We start from the raw sequence: 18,513 nt of genomic DNA on the forward strand, positions 1-18,513 counted from the left end.
ATACAACATAAGAGAACTTATGTGATGTGGCAAAAGCTGTGCTGAGAGGGAAGTTTATTGCCTTAAGTGCCTATATTAAAAAAGAAGAAAGAACAAAAATCAAAGGATTTACCTGCTCAATCAAGGAACTTGGGACAGAACAGCAAACTAACCCTAAAGCAAACAGAAGAGAAATAATAAAGATTAAAGCAGAGTTAAATGAATGGGAGAATAAAACAACAAAAGAAATAATCAATAAAACAAAAAGTTGGTTCTCTGAGAAAATCAAAATCAATGGACTACTATCAAGGTTCACAAAGAAAAAAAGAGAAAGGATACAAAGAAACAGAATCAGAAATGAGAGGAGGATCATTACCACAGATTCTGAAGAAATGGAAATCATAAGAGGATACTTTGAACAACTATACACTAACCAACTGGACAACTTAGATGAAATGGACAAATGCCTAGAAACACAAGAACAAGCTACACTGACACAAGAAGAAACAGAAGATCTCAACAAACCAATCATAAGTAAAGAGATTCAATCAGTGATCAAAAATTCTCCTACAAAGAAAAGCCCAGGGACTGATGGCTTCACAGAGGAATTTTATCAAATGTTCCAAAAAAGAACTAACAGCAATCCTGTTCAAACTTTTCCAAAAAACTGAAGAAAAAGCAACACCACTTAACTCATTTTATGAAGCTAACATCACTTCAATATGAAAACCAGGTAAAGATGCTATTAAGAAAGGAAAACTACAGGCCAATTTCCCTAATGAACACAAATGCAAAAATTCTCAAAAAAATATTAGCAAATTGAATCCAACAACACATTAAAAGAATTCGACAAACTTGGTATTTAGAAATAAGAATGAAGCTGGTCCGGTCAGGATAAAGTAATTCAGAATAGAGAGTTAAGGACATTTCCTGTATTTTAGCACTTCACCTACTTTTTGAGACCAAAGGAAGAAAGTTTTTTATGTCCAAACTTAGCTTTTCTGTAGTACATAATCTAACTCAACCTGTTTGGATGGATCATTTAAACAATCCAAATACAGGGAGCCCAAAATAAGAATGACAACCCTTTGTCCTGTACAGCTTAAAATAATACCTGGCTACATCCCAGAGTATAATAAGCAGATAATCAAAAAGTACTGGCAAAGTACCTTGAGGAATCGGAGAAAAATTACAGAACTATTAAACTTTACCATCAGGGAAACCCAGGATACTGTGCCAAATGTTAGGGACATCCAAATGAAGAGGCCAAGCCCTTGATCTTGAGGCTTACTCTTTTGAAGCTTATATATGTAGCAGAGAAGATTAGCCTACCTATAGGTATACCTAAGAGTCACCTCCAGAGAATCACTTTTGTTGCTCATATGTGGCCTTTCTCTCTTTAAGCCCAACCCTGCAAGTGAAACCACTGACCTTCCCTCTCCGTCACACATGATATTCAGGGAAGAAAGTCTCCCTGATGGCGCAGGAGATGACCTCCATGGATGAATCTGGCCCTGGCACCATAGGATCAACAATGTCATCCTGACCAAAAGAGGAAAAGAAGAGAAACAAATAAGGTAACAGTGGCTGAGAGAGCTCAAATAGAGTTCAGGCTACACTGAAGATCACTCTTACAAATGCTTCAGTTAGACATTGCTACCTATCATAATTTGTCAAACTCCAACCAAAACCAATCCTGCCAACCCTAAATAATGCCTAGGGCATTTATATAACATTCTACAAAGGTCCCAAGCACTACAGTAACTTTCCAAAACCTACAACCTCCAGATGGGTCCCTGGATCATATAAGTCCTGAAATGCAGAGGGGATAGCCTCTTCAGAACATCAGCTAGTTCCATCTTCTTACCCCATATTACTGACAGACACTTCCAATATGAAAAAGATAGAATGGGCATAGCCCAAATACCCCTAAAGAGTGGGAGAAAGATCAAAGATGATAGTAGAGTTATACAGAGAAGGTCAGGTTTAACAATTGAGTATGACTATGGAATCATCATATTGATACTTCTGTTAGTCTTTAGTGTCTTGGAGCAAGTAGAAGAAAAGAATAAAAAATCGTGGCACTGTAACCCACACCAAACTTTAAAATTTATTCTATAATTACTTGTTAAAATGTACTTGGAAATTTATTACTTTTTTGTATATATGTTATATTTCACAATAAAAAATTAAATTAAAAAAAAAGAATAACACAACACAACCAAGTGGGATTTATACCAGGAATGCAAGGACAGTTCAACACAGGAAAATCAATTAATGTAATACAGCACATTAACAAACAGAAAGGGAAAATCACATGATCATCTCAATTGATGCTGAAAAATCATCCCACAAAATTCAACACTTAAAAAAAAATTCAAAAGGTAGGAATCAAAGATAAATTCCTCAATATGATAATGGGTATATATGACAAACCCATAGCCAGCATTGTACTCAATGGAGAGAGACTGAAAGTTTTTCCCCTAAGATAGAGAACGAAACAAGGATGCCCTCTGTCATCACTATCATTCAACATTATACGAGAAGTTCGAGCTAGAGCAATCAGGCAGGAAAAAGAAATAAAAGGCATCCAATTTGGAAAGGAAGAAATAAAACTATCATTATTTGCAGATGGCATGATACTAGAAATATCCTGAGACATTTACAACAAAGTTACTTGAGCTAATAAACAAATTCAGCAAGGTGGCAGGATAGAAAATTAATATGCAAAACTCAGTAATGTTTCTAAATACAAGTAATGACCTAACTGAGGAGACAGCTGAGGAAAAAATTCCATTTAAAATAGCAACTGAAAGAATCAAGTACCTAAGAACAAACTTAACTAGAGACGTAAAGGCCTTGTACACAGAAAACTATATAGCATTACTAAAAGAAATCAAAGACAATCTAAATAGGTGGAAAGACATTCCTGCTCATGCTTAAATATACTTAAGATGCCAAGGTTAAATATACCTAAGATGTCAATTCTACCCAAGTTAATCTACAGATTCAACATAATACCAATCAAAATTCCAACAACCAACTCTGAAGACTTGGAAATGCTAGTTATCATATTTAGTCCAGAGTGGTAATTATTATTTCTGGATTTTGAGAAGCTCTTTAATATATATATATAGCCTTGCATTTAGAGATAAGAATGAAGTCAATCAGGGTGGAATTAAGGTAATTCAGAACACAGGGGTAGGATGATATTGTCTGTATTTTAGAATCTCACCTACTCTTTGAGACCAAGGGAAGAAAGGTTTATTTTGTCCAGAATCTAAATTTTCTGTAGCACATAATCTAACTCAACCTGTATGGTTAGCTCATTTAAATAATCGAAACACAGAGAGCCCAGAATAAGAATGAGATCCTTTAATTCTTTATAGCTTAATGTAATGGTTGTTACATCCTAGAATATATTAAGCAGATAATCAAAAAGTATTGACAAAGTCCCTTGAGGGATGGGAGAAACAATATGGAACTTTCATCTTTCTCCCACTCTTTAGGGGTATTTGGGCTATACTCATTCTAACTTTTTCAGGTTGAAAGGGGCTGTCAGTAATATGGGGTAGGGAGATGGAACTAGCTGATGTTCTGGAGAGGCTGGCCCTTCTAGGTTTCAGGATTTATCTGGTCCAGGAACCCATCTGGAGGTTGTAGGTTTCTGGAAAGTTACCCTAGTGTATGGAACCTTTGTAGAATCTTATATATTGTCCCAGGTGTTCTTCAGGATTGCCTGGAATGAATGGTTTTGGTTGGGGGTGAGCAAGTTATGATAGGTAGCAATGTCTAACTGAAGCTTATGTAAGAGTGACCTCCAGAGTTGCCTCTTTACTCCGTTTTAACTCTCCCAGCCACTGATACTTTATTTGTTACACTTCTTTTTCTCCTTTTTGTCAGGATGGCATTGTTGATCCCATGGTGCCAGGACCAGACTCATCCCTGGGAGTCATCTCCCACACCCCCAGGGAAACTTTCACCCTTGTTTGTCATGTCCCACATAGGGAGAAGACAATAATTTAACTTGCAGAGTTGGGCTTAGAGAGAGTAAGGCCACATCTGAGCAACAAAAGAGGTCCTCCAGAAGTAACTCTTAGGCATACCTATAGGTAGACTAAGTTTCTCTGCTACATATATAAGCTTCACAGGAGCAAGCCTCAAGATCAAGGGCTTGGCCTATTGATTTGGGTGTCCCTAACATTTGACACAGTATCAGGGGTTTCCCTGGTGGTAAAGTTTAATAGTTCAGAGAAAGATGAAAGGTGATGGTGGAGTTATACAGATAAGGTAAGGTTTAACAAACAAGCATGATTACTGAATCATTATATTGATATTTTTTTAGTCTCCAGTATCTTAGAGCAGCTAGAAGTAAAAACTTAAAATTGTGCAATTGTAATCCATACCAAACTCTGAAATCTGTTCTACAACTAATTGTTGTGATGCACTTTGAAATTTGTTGCTTTCTGTATGTTATTTTTCACAAAAAGAAAAAAATTAATTGTGATGATAAATGCAAAAATATATAAAATAAATCTGAAAAAATAATACATTTTTTTATTATAAAAAAAAGCCACGGGATTTTCCCACTAGCTCCTAAAAAAAATAAAATTAAATAAAAGATATGTGGGAAAAAACTAGAAAAATTTTAATATGGACAATGTATCTTAGATGACATTGAATTAATGTTCTTTTCGATAGGTGTGATATGGTTATTATGGTTATAGCACAGAATGTCATTTTGAGGAGATACATGCTAGAGTGTTGGGAGGAAAGTGGAGTATTAATGTATCTAAAATTACACTCACTTAAGGCACAATATGTGTGTGTTTACAGGGGAGAAAAAAGTAATTGCAGTAAAATATTACAAAGTATGAATGTAGGTGAAAAGTATATGAGTGTTCATTATATTCATCTTCAACTTTTCTCTAGATTTGAGAAATTTTCAAAATAAAAGGTTGGGAAAAAGAAGAGAAACAGGTGAATCAGGCACAGCTGGCTTCAAAGACATAGGAAAGAAAACAGAAAATCCTTTACAAAGTATACATAGAAGTTAAATGGTATGTTTTTTCTATTATTAACCATGTCCTTCCTGATACAGCATATATAATAAACACACTCACAGTAATGCTTGTTTTAAGCAAACTCACTTTTTTTAAATTTATTAATTAAAAAATTAAGAAACAAAATAAAACATTGTCATGGTTAGGGACAGGTGTCAACTTGGCCAAGTTGTGGTACCTGTTTATCTGATTGGGCAAGCGCTGGCCTGTCTGTTGCAATGAGGACATTTCATAGGATTAGGTCATGATCACGCGGCTACATCCACAGTTGATTCCATTTGTAATCAGCAAAAGGGGAGCGTCTTCTGCAATTAGTGATGCTAAATGTAATCATGGGAAGCCTTTTAAGGAGGACTCAGAGGAGACAGGTTCCATTCCTGCTTTGGCTGGTGAGCCTCTCCTGTGGAGTTCATCCAGGCCACCCATCGGAGGCATCGGCTTCGCAGCCTGCCCTGTGGATTTTGGACTCTGCGTTCCTACGGTCCCGTGAGACACTTTCATGAATTTTATATTTGCAAGTGTTCCCTGTTGATTCTGTTTCTCTAGAGAACCCTAACTAATACAAACATTAACATACATAATCAGTAATTCACAATATCATCACTTAGCTGCATATTCATTTCTTAGAACATCTGCATTAATTCAGGAAAAGAAATAAAAGACAATAGAAAAAGAAATAAAACTAACACAGGAAAGAAAGAGAAAAAAAAAGATTATACCTACCATACCCCTTACCCCTCGCTTTCATCGATCACTAGCATTTCAAACTAAATTTGATTTGGCATTTGTTCCCCTTATTATTTATTTTTATTCCATATGTTCTACTCCTTTGTTGACAAGGTAGATAAAAGGAGCATCAGATACAAGGTTTTCACAATCGCACAGTAACATTGTGACAGAGCAAACTCACTTTTAATTTCCTTGTGACATATGCATTTTTCTTTAAATAATTTCAGTGATACCATCTCTATAAATTCAGAATAAAATTTGTAACTCTCACTCAAAAAAAGAGCTAGAAGAAAAATATTTCCCCCATAAACACAGACATTAAATTGCCTACCTTTCCTCAAAGGAAGATAAAAGCCAGACAACAACAAGATGACCAGGTTATTTAAGCTTGTGCTTTGTACAAAGTCCAGAGAAAGAGGCTAAAGGGTAGGATTCAACAACAAAAAATGACAGAAAGGTAAACTTTTTCATCTCAAATCTTCAACTCACATCTTCATTGTTTTAAAATATTATGAGTTCCGGTGAGTAAAAAAGTATTTGCAAAGTCCCCTTGGGGTAATGGTGAGAAAGGGGGAAAATTCAACTTCCCCAAGTGGAGAATCCGTGATATTCTCACAAACGGTGGGGACAACCAAAGTAATAGGCTGAACCCCCAATCTTGGGGTTTGTTCATATGAAACATAACCCCACAAAGGATAGGTCAAGCCTACTTAAAATTAGGTCTAAGAGTCACCCCCAAGAGAACCTCTTTTGTTGCTCAGATGTGGCCTCTCTCTTTAGCCAACACAACAAGCAAATTCACCGCCCTCTCCGTCTACGTGGGACATGACTCCCAGGGAGATAGACATTCCTGGCAACGTGGGACAGAAATCCTAGAATGAGCTGAAACTCAGCATCAAGGGATTGAGAAAACTTTCTCGACCAAAAGGGGAAAGAGTGAAATGAGACTAACTAAAGCATCAATGGCTGAGAGATTCCAAACAGAGTTGAGAGGTTATCCTGGAGGTTATTCTTACACATTAAATAGATATCACCTTGTTAGTCAAGATGTAATGGAGAGGCTGGAGGAAACTGCCTGAAAATGCAGAGCTGTGTTCCAGTAGCCATGTTTCTTGAAGATGATTGTATAATGATATAGCTTTCACAATGTGACTGTATGATTGTGAAAACCTTGTGTCTGATGCTCCTTTTATCTACCTTATCAATAGACGAGTAAAACATATGGAATAAAAATAAATAATGGGGGAACAAATGTTAAAATAAATTTAGTAGATTGAAATGTAAGTGATCAACGAAAGGGAGGGGTAAGGGGTATGGTATTATGAATTTTTTACTGTTGTCTTTCTATTTCTTTGAATTGATCCAAATGTTCTAAGAAATGATCATGATGATGAACATGCAACTACGTGATGATAACTGTGAATTACTGATTGTATACGTAGAACGAAATGATCATATGTTAAGAATGTTTTTGTTAGTTTGTTGTTACATTTTTTTAAAAAATCAATTAAAAAATTCTAAAAATATTGAGTCTTACTCTTGTGAAGCTTATGTAGGTAGTGGAGAAGCTTCGATTATCTATAGGTATGCCTAAGAGTCACTTCTGAAGGACCTCTTTTGTTGTTCAGATGTAGCCTCACTCTCTCTAAGCCCAACTCTGCAAGTGAAATCATTGCCCTCCCCCCCTACGTGGGACATGACACCAGCAGTGAGTCTCCCTGGTAACATGGGAGATGACTCCCAGGGATGAATTCAGACTTGGCACTATGGGATCAACAATTCCAACCCGACCAAAAGGGAGAAAAGGAGTGTAATTAATAAAGTATCTGTGGCAGAGAGAGTTCAAATAAAGTTGAGAGGCTACTCTGGAGGCTGCTCTTAGGCAAGCTTCAGGTAGACCTTGCTACCTATCATAACCTGCCAACCCCCAACCAGGACCATTCCAGCCAATCCTAAAGAACACCTAAGGCAATACATAAGATTTCACAAGGGTTCCATGCAATAGGGTAACTTTCCAGAAACATACAATTTCCATATGGGTCCCTGGTCCAGATAAGTCATGAAACCTAGCCCAGCCTCTCCAGAACATCAGGCAGTTCCATCTCCCTACCCCATAAGAGTGACAGACCCTTCCAATTTGAAAAATTTAGAATTGCCATAGTCCAAACTCCTTCCTAAAGAGAGGGATGGAAAGATCAAAGGAGATGGTGGAGTTATACATATAAGATAGAATTTAACAAATGAATATGAATGCTGAATCATCAAATTGATCTCTTTCAGTTTCCAGAATTTTAGAGCAGCTAGAAGTAAAAACCTAAAATTGTAGAATTGTGACCCATGTCAAAATCTGAAGTATATTCTACAACTAACTGTGGTGCTGTGCTTTAAAATTTATAGCTTTCTTTCTTTTTGTATATGTTATTTTTCACAAAAAAAAAAAAAAAAAAAAGGGAAAAAGTCAATAGTGGGCAGGCCGCAGTGGCTCAGCAGGCAGAGTTCTCGCCTGCCATGCCGGAGACCCGGGTTCAATTCCCCGTGCCTGCCCATGCAAAAAAATAAAGTCAATTGTGATAATAACAAAAATATTTAAGCATTTAAGCCCTCTAGCCTCTAATATTCTGGAGCAGCTAGAAGGAAAAATATGAGAGGATCGTATGGTAGCCCATGACAAACTCTGGGATCAGTCCTGTAACTACTTGTTGAAGAGTGCTTTGAAAACTATTGCTTTTTTATTTCTTTGCTTTGTATATATGTTATACTATACAATAAAAAGTTAAAAATAAGATATATAATGAGTTTCTGTATCAGAAAACATCTAGGCAAATCTCTATGGTAACAAGACTAGAAGTAAGCTATAGCAGGGAAACTCTATGTGGCAAAACTGATTTGGAAATGTATATGCATTTAATTTTCTTTTTTATGTTTACTGTCTGGATAATTCACTTTTTTCAAAATACAGTTTTACTGAGATATATTCACAAACCATACAACTCATCCAAAGTTTAGAGAACTCACTTTTAAACAAATTATGAAACTACACTATGAAGACCTGTCTCAAGGGAAACAGGAAAGTTTTCTTGGTTCCTCATCTTGAACTCTACCTAATTCTCTCTGAAAATCTCACAGGTTGACAGAATATAGCAGAATTTTAAAATAATCCCATCCCTGTGGAATTTATCAAGCTTTACATTTACTATATGTTCATTTCTGTGAATGCATATTTTGATAAAAACCTTTTAAAAGCATTTTTAATGAAATGCCTGGGCACAAATCTAACAAAATATATAAGGATCTATATGCTGAAAATTACAAAACACTGAGGAAAGGGATCAAAGTCTACCTAAATAAATGGAGACGCATACCATGCTCCTAGCTTGGAAGACTCAATATTGTGAAAATGTCAGTTCTCCCCAAAATGATCTTTAGGTTTAATGCAGTAACTATCAAAATCCCAAGAAAAGCTTATTTTTAAATTTACATGGGAAGGCAAAAAGATTAGATTAGGGAAAATACAGGCCTTACTATCAACTAAGTACTATTTCCTTGTCATTTCTTACTTCCTAAGAAATGACAAGGAAATAAGGAGAGATGTAAATAAAATATAATCCATTCCTAAAAGGACAAAGAAAAAAAAATTTAAAGACCATCCCCCAAATATGTCTGGACAGAGAACACAACTAACAAAGCCAATTACTAGATACTGTCAATAAACCAGGAGGCAAGGCAGTTGTTTCCTCTCAAGGCAAGGTAGTTCTTTAAGAATTTACTTCAAGTACAAGAATCCATTTCAAAGCCAGAATATTTGATGTGTTTTTATGATTAACACAACCAGTTCCTTTTCCTTCCACCACCCAAATTATGTGGATAACCAGAGATGGCTATTCATACACACATCTTTTTTTTTAATTGTGAAAAATAATATATATATATAAAAGCAATAAATCGCAAAGCACCCTGCAACATTTAGTTACAGAACAAATTTCAGAGTTTGGTATGGGTTACAGTTCCATGATTTTAGGTTTTCCCTTCTAACTGCTTCAAGACACTTGTGACTAAAAAAAAAATCAATATAATGATTCCGCAGTTAAATACTATCTTCTCTATTATAACTCCATCTTCTCCTTTGATCTTTCTCCCAATTTTTAGGGGTTTGGGGGCATTTCGGTCTGCCAAAGCTGCCAGAAAGCAACACACGAGAAATGGATCAGCTTTTAATAAAAGGGGATTTATTTAATTAAAAATCTGTAGTTCTTCAGAGAAAAGGCAGCTTTCACCTGAGGTTCTCCGGTACATGGGAGGGCACACACAGCAATGTCTGTTGGCCTTCTCTCCTGCCTTCTGGGTTCCAATGGCCTTCCCCAGGATGATACCTTTCTGCATCTCCAAATGTCTGCGCTGAGCTGCAAGTGCTGAGATGAAGTATGCTGAGCTGCTTGGGCAATGCTGCTTTGAGGTCTCTTCTGACCTCTCTCTTTTAAGCCTCCAACTAATTAAATTGAACATTCATTATGGAAGGCATTCTCCTTCACTGAATGCAGATGTAATCAGCCACACATGAATTTCGCATGCTAATGATTCAAGTCCACAGCAACAGAAGCAGGCACCATCACCTGGCCAAATTGACACCTGAGCCTAACCACCTCATAGGGCTATTCCCGTTCTAATTTTTTCATGTTGCAAAAGGCTGTTGACAATATGAGATAGGGGGATGGACTTAGCTGATGTTCTGGAGAAGCTGGCCTCTCTGTGTTCCAGGACTTATCTGGCCTAGGAACCCATCTGAAGGTTGTAGTTTTCTGGAAAGTAATCACAGTGCATGAACTTTTGTAGAATCCCAAAATAAAATCTCAACCCTAGGTAAGAAGTAGAGAGGGGACTGACTATACATCCCAGTTTGCCTTGGAAGGTACCATTTTATGCCTGTTGTCCCTGCGTGTGCTCTTTTACCGTGGTAGAGGCAAGGGACCAAAAACCTATAATATCCTCTTTTAAAAATACAGTATTTCAGGTTATAAAACAATACGTAGAGATTTTTGAAAAAAATCTTATAGATATAGGGAAAAAATGTGAAGAACTACACATTAAAATTTAACAGTGGTTATTCTGGGTGGTGATAATACATACGTTTTTTACTTTTTTTCTATATATTGTCTAAAAAATTATTTTCGTACAAGCATGTATTACTTTTCACACCTGGGAAAGAGTTATTTCCATTTCTTAAAATGTTACTTTTCTTTCTGACCCAGATCCTTATTTCATTTCAAAAGCATGCACTATTTTTCTTTAATGTGTTATTCTTCAAGAATCGAGCCAACATGCTACAGCATAGAAAACATTAGCTTTTAAGATGCAGAAAACCTAAATTTCAGCTCTGCTGTGGAAGATTCAGAACCTACCTACCTACCTACCTATCAATATCATTAAGAGGCTCAAAAGAGAATCAATAATACTTTAATGCAATGCACAAATGTGAGCTATGATTATTACTCCAAGTCCATGAACAAACTGTGCAACCTCACAGCTCATTAATTAAATGAGGGGATCTTGTCAAGTGCTCTCCAATTGACTTCTAAATCTGAAATTCTGATATTAACAGTGTCCATTTAACTCAATTTTCTATCTGCATCTAATCTACCGCTTCTTGAGGTATACTTTTTTCATGGATAATGGCTCCCAGTCTCCATGTTTTCTGTCTTCACTAGGACATAGCTGGACCTCCACATTCTTCTCTTACAACTCTGATTACCTGAAAGTTAAAAAAAATATGTCTGTTCCCTCCTAACAGACTTTTAAACCCTTTGTATCTGATTTAGATTTCATGCTGTCAATCCACCGTATCTTGCAGTGTAGAGTAGGGGCTATGCACGCACGCGGACTCTGGAGACAGGCTAGCTAGTTTCAGATCCTGGATTTGCTGGGTCACCAACTCTGCAATGTTAACCTTGGACAATTTACTTAATCTCTCTGTGTCTTAGTTTCCTGATCTGTAAAATAGAGATAACAACAGCATACCTACTGCATAAGGTCGCTGTGAAGATTAAATGTTTTACAGATTACAGGTAAAGTACTAAAAAATAGTACCATTTAGTAAATGCTGTATAATGACTGATGTCCTCTTCCAACACTGCTTCTCTAAAAAGTATAATGCTAACCATAAAAGGCTAAGGCAAAACAATCAATCAACATTTGTCTGTGCTTTTATAAAAGTAAAAACAATATAAAAATATTTTATTTACCTATCAAAAGTTTCTTCACATGACTGAACTGAATAGAATCATACACACTCTTCACCACTGGACATCTTTCCTTACCCTTTGTTCATATCCTCTAATCCAACATTTTCCAAAATTTTTCTTCAGACCACTAGGTCCTCAAGGTGCTATGGGGGAGGGGGGAGGGAATTTCAGTGATTAAACAAATTTAGAAAATGCTGGTTAATGTTAAACAGGTTTCTTTACTCTAAGTCTTTTCCATGTTAACATGCGACATTCCAAGAGAATAAAATACATACTATTTATTTAATCCCAGAACCCTTCTGTCAAGGAGCACATTGGGAAGTGTTGGCTGCTCCCATCCTTTGCCAACCTTTAACACAAAATATACTGTTATGTAAACTCAGTATTTTGTTGATCGATGCACACACAGAAAGTCTGTTCTCAAGTTCATGTGGAGAAATCTGGCTCAAGAGACCAATAACAGCTGTTCTGCACAAATTAGTTTTGAAATATCTGAATGTGAACACTGACCTCTCAAAAGAACAAACACCAATGACTACACACTCTAGGTCACAAGTTGTTTATCTCATGATAGGGATATTAACCTATTTATTGGCCATATGTCCTTTGAACAAAATCTACTTATTCAAAATTGCCACATTTTCTCTGAATTCAATAAGGACTTGCACTCTTCCCTTAAATCAATTATACCACAGAACTTTGTCACATTATCTCAGTACCAATGCTGGCAAAAATACAGCACCTTATCCATGCATGCAATTTACAAACCTGAAGAACAACCCAAAAGAATACCATCTAATAAATGAAGGAATGATAGAATTTCACTTTTTTGTTATCCCCTATGAATTCATCATTCTAAAGCAATGATCATCAATAGCTACCTAACATCACAATGAGCGATAACAAGACCTATATCCCCCTCTTGATGGAAACACAAACCACGCCTATGAAGTACTCTTAACAACAATAACAAAATTGAAACGGAATCTATCAATGTATAGGAAATTTGGGAGACAAAGAATATGTCAAAGGACATTATAGAGATACAATCAGCAAAATCAGATTACAGGAAACTTCTCAGGGCAAACAACCTAGTTTTTTTTGTCTGTGTGCCTGTATGGGTTGTTATTGGAGTTTTTTATTTGTTTTTTGGTTTGTTTTGGGAGGGGGTTGCATAGCCAGGAAAATCTGAGTTTTTTTGTGTGTGTGCGTGTGTTTTTTTGTTTTGTTTTTTTGCATGGGCAGGCACCAGGAATCAAACCCGGGTCTCCGGCATGGCAGGCAAGAATTCTGCCACTGAGCCACCTTCACACCATCCAAACCTGGTTTCTTTTAATAAAAAACTGCAAGGAAAAAATACGGACTGAGTCTGTAGAATAAAAGTGATTTAATAAACACAGTAAACAATGGCAAACTATGACCCTTAACTGGATACCACATCAAGCAAACAAACCATATATATGCATATACATGAGTTAAAGAAATATGAAATCTGACTACATATTTGATATTAGAACTTGCTATAATTTTTTTAATGTGATAATGGTAAAATGGTTATGTTATATCTAACAGGGGTGCCTATCGTTTAGAGACACACTGAAATGAAATTTACCAACTAAATATGTCGGGGAGTTAATTCTAAACAATCCAGGGGTTAAGGGTAGGGTGGTGGTAGTAGACGAAAACAAAGACGAAAAAAGACTATGAACTGATAGTTCTTAAGGTTCAGTGATGGGTACATGGGTATTCTTAATACTATTCTCCCTGCTTTAATCTTTTATATTATTATATGTTTGAAATATTCTATAATTAAAAATTAAGGAAAAAAACCACTTCTACAGCTACAAATAATCTCTACATATTTCAGTAAAAGATTAATCCACAGTCTAGCATAAGTGAATGTAAATCTACCGTCATCAAATTTGTTTACAGAACTTAAGAAATCATTTGACATGAATTTCACTAACAACCAACCTATAAGCTCTTCTATTTTTCTATTTAGCTATACTTACCTACAAACCTGTTAATATCTAACCAGTTTATAGCTTTCCATGAAGAAAAATAGTTTAAGTATGATTTATTTTTAAATTTGTATTAAAGAAAGCAAAAGTCATAGAAAAAAACTTGCAGACAATTCTGCAGAGTCACTGCTATCTTTCTAGTCCAATGTGGTACTTTCGGAATTTATCATTAGCAGAATTACTGCATAAGCACTCGCTAGGCTCAAACAGGACTAGCTTTATCTTGCATACAAAAACCCTTTCCTGCCTTCCTACCCTGAAATAAGGAGTCAAAACAACAGACAACAGACCAAGAGACGGTGATAAAGGAGGCAGAAGAAAGCACCAAGGGAAAAAAAAAATAACATTGTGCACCAAAAGCTTCTTAAAGGAATAAAAAAAATATTCAGCAGGTACTTAGATTTTTGCAAAACAAAGTCACTTTAGAACCTCATCTAGTCTTTGAGACCTAAGGAAGAAAGGTTTATTTTGTCCAGAACCTAACTTTCGTAGCATAAACTAACTCAACCGTCTAGATAGCTCATTTAAACAACTGAAACATAGGGTGCCTAGAATAAATAATCCAGTATAACTTGATGTAATGCCTGGATATATCCCAGAGTATATTAAGCGGGTAATCAAAAAGTACTAGCAAAGTTCCTTGAGGGATGGGAGAAAAAATATGAATATTAAGCTTTACCACCAGGGAAACCCCTGATACTGTTAAACATTAGGGACACCCAAATCAATAGGCCAAGCTTGATCTTGAGGCTTGCTCTTGTGAAGCTTATGTATGTAGCAGAGAAGCTTAGTCTACCTATAAATATGCCTAAGAGTTATTTCTGGAGGACCTCCTTTGTTGCTCAGATGTAGTCTCACTCTCTCTAAGCCCAACTCTGCAAGTGAAATTATTGCCATCCCCCTATGTGGCACATGACATCCAGGGGTGAAAGTCTCCCTGGAGGCATGGGAGCTGACTCCCAGGGATGACTCTGACCCTGGGATCAACAATTTCATCCTGACCAAAAGAGGGGAAAGAAGTATAACAAATAAGGTATCAGTGGCTGGGAGAGTTAAAACGGAGTAAAGAGGCAACTCTGGAGGTCACTCTTACATAAGCTTCAGTTAGGCACTGCTACCTACCATATCTTGCCAACCCCCAAGCAAAACCATTCAGCCAATCCTAAAGAACACCTAGGGCAATACATAAGATTCTACAAAGGTTACATACACTAGGGTAACTTTCCAGAAACCTACAACCTCCAGATGGGTTCCTGGACCAGATAAATCCTGAAACCTAGAAGGGCCAGCCTCTCCAGAACATCAGCTAGTTTCATCTCCTTATCCCATATTATTGATAGCCCCTTCCAACCTGAAAAAGTTAGAATGGGTATAGCCCAAATACTCATAAAGAGTGGAAGAAAGATCAGGCTATGGTAGAATTATACAGAGAAAGTAAGGTTTAACAAACGAGTATGAGTGCTGAATCATTATATTGATATTTCTTTTAGTCTCCAGTATCTTAGAGCAGCTAGAAGTAAAAACTTAAAATTGTGGAATTGTAACCCATACCAAACTCTAAAATCTGTTGTACAACTAATTGTTGTGATGAGCTTTGAAATTTATTGCTTTTTTGTATATATGTTATTTTTCACAAAGAAAAAAAAGTTAAGTGTGATGATAAAATATTTATTCCTTCTAGCCTCCAAAGTACTGGAGCAGCTAGAAAGAAAAATCTGAGATCATGGTATGGTAGCCCATGACAAATTCTGGGATCTGTCCTATACCACTTGTTGAAGAGTGCTTTGAAAACTACTGCTTTTTTCTTTCTTTGCTTTAAATATGTTATATAAAAAAAATAATAAAAAAAATAAAATAAAAATAAAAAATATGTTATATTATACAATATAAAAAATTTTAAAAATAAAATAAAACAAGGGAAACAGAGCATACAAAACTTTTACCAGCAGATATATATATTATATCTGCCTTTTTAGAAGCTACCAAATTTTCTTTTTTGACTTCTAAAGATTAAAGCACTTCACTGCTATTTTATCTACAATGTAGTTAAAACAAAATCAATATTACTGCAGCCTAACTGGCAGAAAGTTTTAATTAAAATACTGGTTTAAAAAATATTACAACAGAAAAAACAGAAAAACAAAACAAAAAATATTACAACAGAAAAAATATATATATTACAAAAGTGTTGATGTGAAAATTACAGTTTTAATGTTAATTACATTTCTAAAAATGTATGCCTAGCCTTTGGGTATAACAAAGATATTTAAGAACATGCCAATTATAATAAGCCATCATGGTACATTCATACCACGTATCTACTGCTTCCAAAGTAAGCAAGTTTCAATCACTTATCAGTAACACCATACAAGGCAGACATTCAACAGTCACACTGAGGCAGCTCTGCAAAGGAATAACAATTTCTAAACTCTGGTTGCCGAACTTCCATAAAACATGGGGTCTGTCAACTAGAAGTTACTCAGGAGCCCATTCCCTAGGCAGACCCCAGTCCTCTATAGAAGCTTGTCAAATGGAAGAGTAGTATTTGCCCTGCCTATCTCACAGAGGTATTATGAAGATCAATTAAGATAATGTTTACTTAAGTACTTTGTAAACCAAATAAGCTATAAATAAATATAAATAATAAAAATAAGAAGAACAATTCTCATTATATCACTAGGTTTCAAGGTCAACCAAGAAAAACTTTCAGATTTCAGGGCATAAAGACTCACTAATATTCACTTTTCTCTAGCAAAGTCCAATCCTTACACCAATTACTATTCTCTTCTAAATCTATAACTTCTCTTGGCAGATCAGAAATAGAAACATGCGTTAAGAAATCAAAGCAATATACAGCCCACAAAATTCTGTTTTGTTGTCACTATGAGTTTCCGAATGCTCATACAAAAGGGTTCTGCCCATACAAGACTACTTAGTTGGAATTTTAGATCAGCCAGAACCATCACACCAAGGCTAACCATTTCCATGCTCTGCCCACCTTGGTCTATGCCAATATCCCCTTAATTCTAATTCAAGCCTTATAATTTACTAGCTGTGCTATCTTATGTACGCTACTTAAATTCTCTGTGCTTCAATCTCCTTAGGTGCAAAATAATTTTACCTCCTAGGCTGAAATATGGTTTAAATAACACATGAAAATAGCACATTCTCTCTTTCCAAAAGAATGAGCGATATTGATAAGGCAGAAATTATGGCCATAATTACTGACTAAATTTCATTATATATGACTGGATATCTGTATAGGAAAGTTCAATGATATCTAATATAAAAGATACTCAGTTGCCCCATATGCCTTTAAATTATATTAACACAGATAATATAATCTTCCTAGTTCTAGATTAGGTTATCTGTTTATTTTCATCCTCATCAGTTAGCTTACTTAAACTGTATCATATAAAATTGCCCATGACCAAGACTTTTATAGTATAGTAAATGACTGGAAAGATCTTTAAATATGGCAAAAAAAAATTTTTTTAAGGTTTCTATAAATATTACTGTACTAAGTTAAAAAAAAAAAAAAGTTCAGACAACAATGTGTCCAAAAAAATCAAAGTAAATCAAGAGTTTAGGGGGAGGAAAAACAGCTTGCCAGAAGCAAAAGGAAATTCTATTAGTACTGCATTAAACATCACTACCATTAAAATTAGAATATGTTAAATACTGCAATAAGAACAAGAAATGAAAAACCAAGCATATTTTTTACATATTACTTAGCACACCCTATATACAATTACATGCTCTTGATAATTCTATGACTTCTAAATCCTAACATCTCACATGTGAGTAACCAATGCATAAATTCACAGCATTGTATAATTAACTCCTTTGACTTAAAACCTAAAAAGAGTGTATCAAAGGTATACAGGTAGTTCAGTGGTAGACTACCTGCCTTCTATGCGGGAGTTTTCAGGTTCGATTCCCAGACCGCGTACACACACACAAAAGAGTGAATCACTTAATTTAACGTGGAGACAATTTTACTCCACAGACTACTTCCTAGAGCTGTACCCTGGTGTATATAAGGTGCCAGGGGCTTTACTAAGCACTGGAATAAACAAGATATAGATAAGATTCCTGCCCTCAAGGACATTACATTCTAGTGAGGAAGATAATAAGCAGTTAATTAAGTAATTTAATTTCAGGACGCATAAGTGCTATAAAAAATTTAGCAACAGAAACAAGAAGGGGGGATCATTATTTTCTATAGTGTGACCACCACTGAAGATCTCTCTACGGCAACAAACTCTGAGGACCTCTCTTAAAGCAGACACCTGAAAGATTGAGGGAGCAAGCAGTAGAGACCTGGGCAAAGAGACTCCAAGCAGATACAAGATCAAGTATTAAGCCTGGTGGAATCCCTGGATGCTCAAGGAATGAACACACTAGGGAAGTCCACTATAGCAGAAATGGAATGAACAGCAAAAGGCAAGCAAGGGCTAGATCATGTAATCTTGTAAGGTCATA

At 35.8% G+C, this 18,513-nt stretch overlaps 1 protein-coding gene across 12 annotated transcripts in view; it reads right to left on the reverse strand.

Moving 5' to 3' along the window:
• HERC1 (HECT and RLD domain containing E3 ubiquitin protein ligase family member 1) overlaps window positions 1–18,513 on the reverse strand; it is a 291,819-nt gene that overhangs the window by 261,322 nt on the left and 11,984 nt on the right. The window contains exon 2 of one of the 12 annotated variants that reach the window (XM_077128148.1): window positions 1,411–1,521. The exons of the other annotated variants lie outside the window; for them this stretch is intronic. The gene's annotated coding sequence lies outside the window, so the exon portion shown is untranslated. The remainder of the gene's footprint in view (window positions 1–1,410; window positions 1,522–18,513) is intronic. 12 annotated transcript variants of the gene reach the window in all.

This window comes from Tamandua tetradactyla, chromosome 14, assembly GCF_023851605.1.
Source record: "Tamandua tetradactyla isolate mTamTet1 chromosome 14, mTamTet1.pri, whole genome shotgun sequence".
NCBI classification, from domain to species: domain Eukaryota; kingdom Metazoa; phylum Chordata; class Mammalia; order Pilosa; family Myrmecophagidae; genus Tamandua; species Tamandua tetradactyla.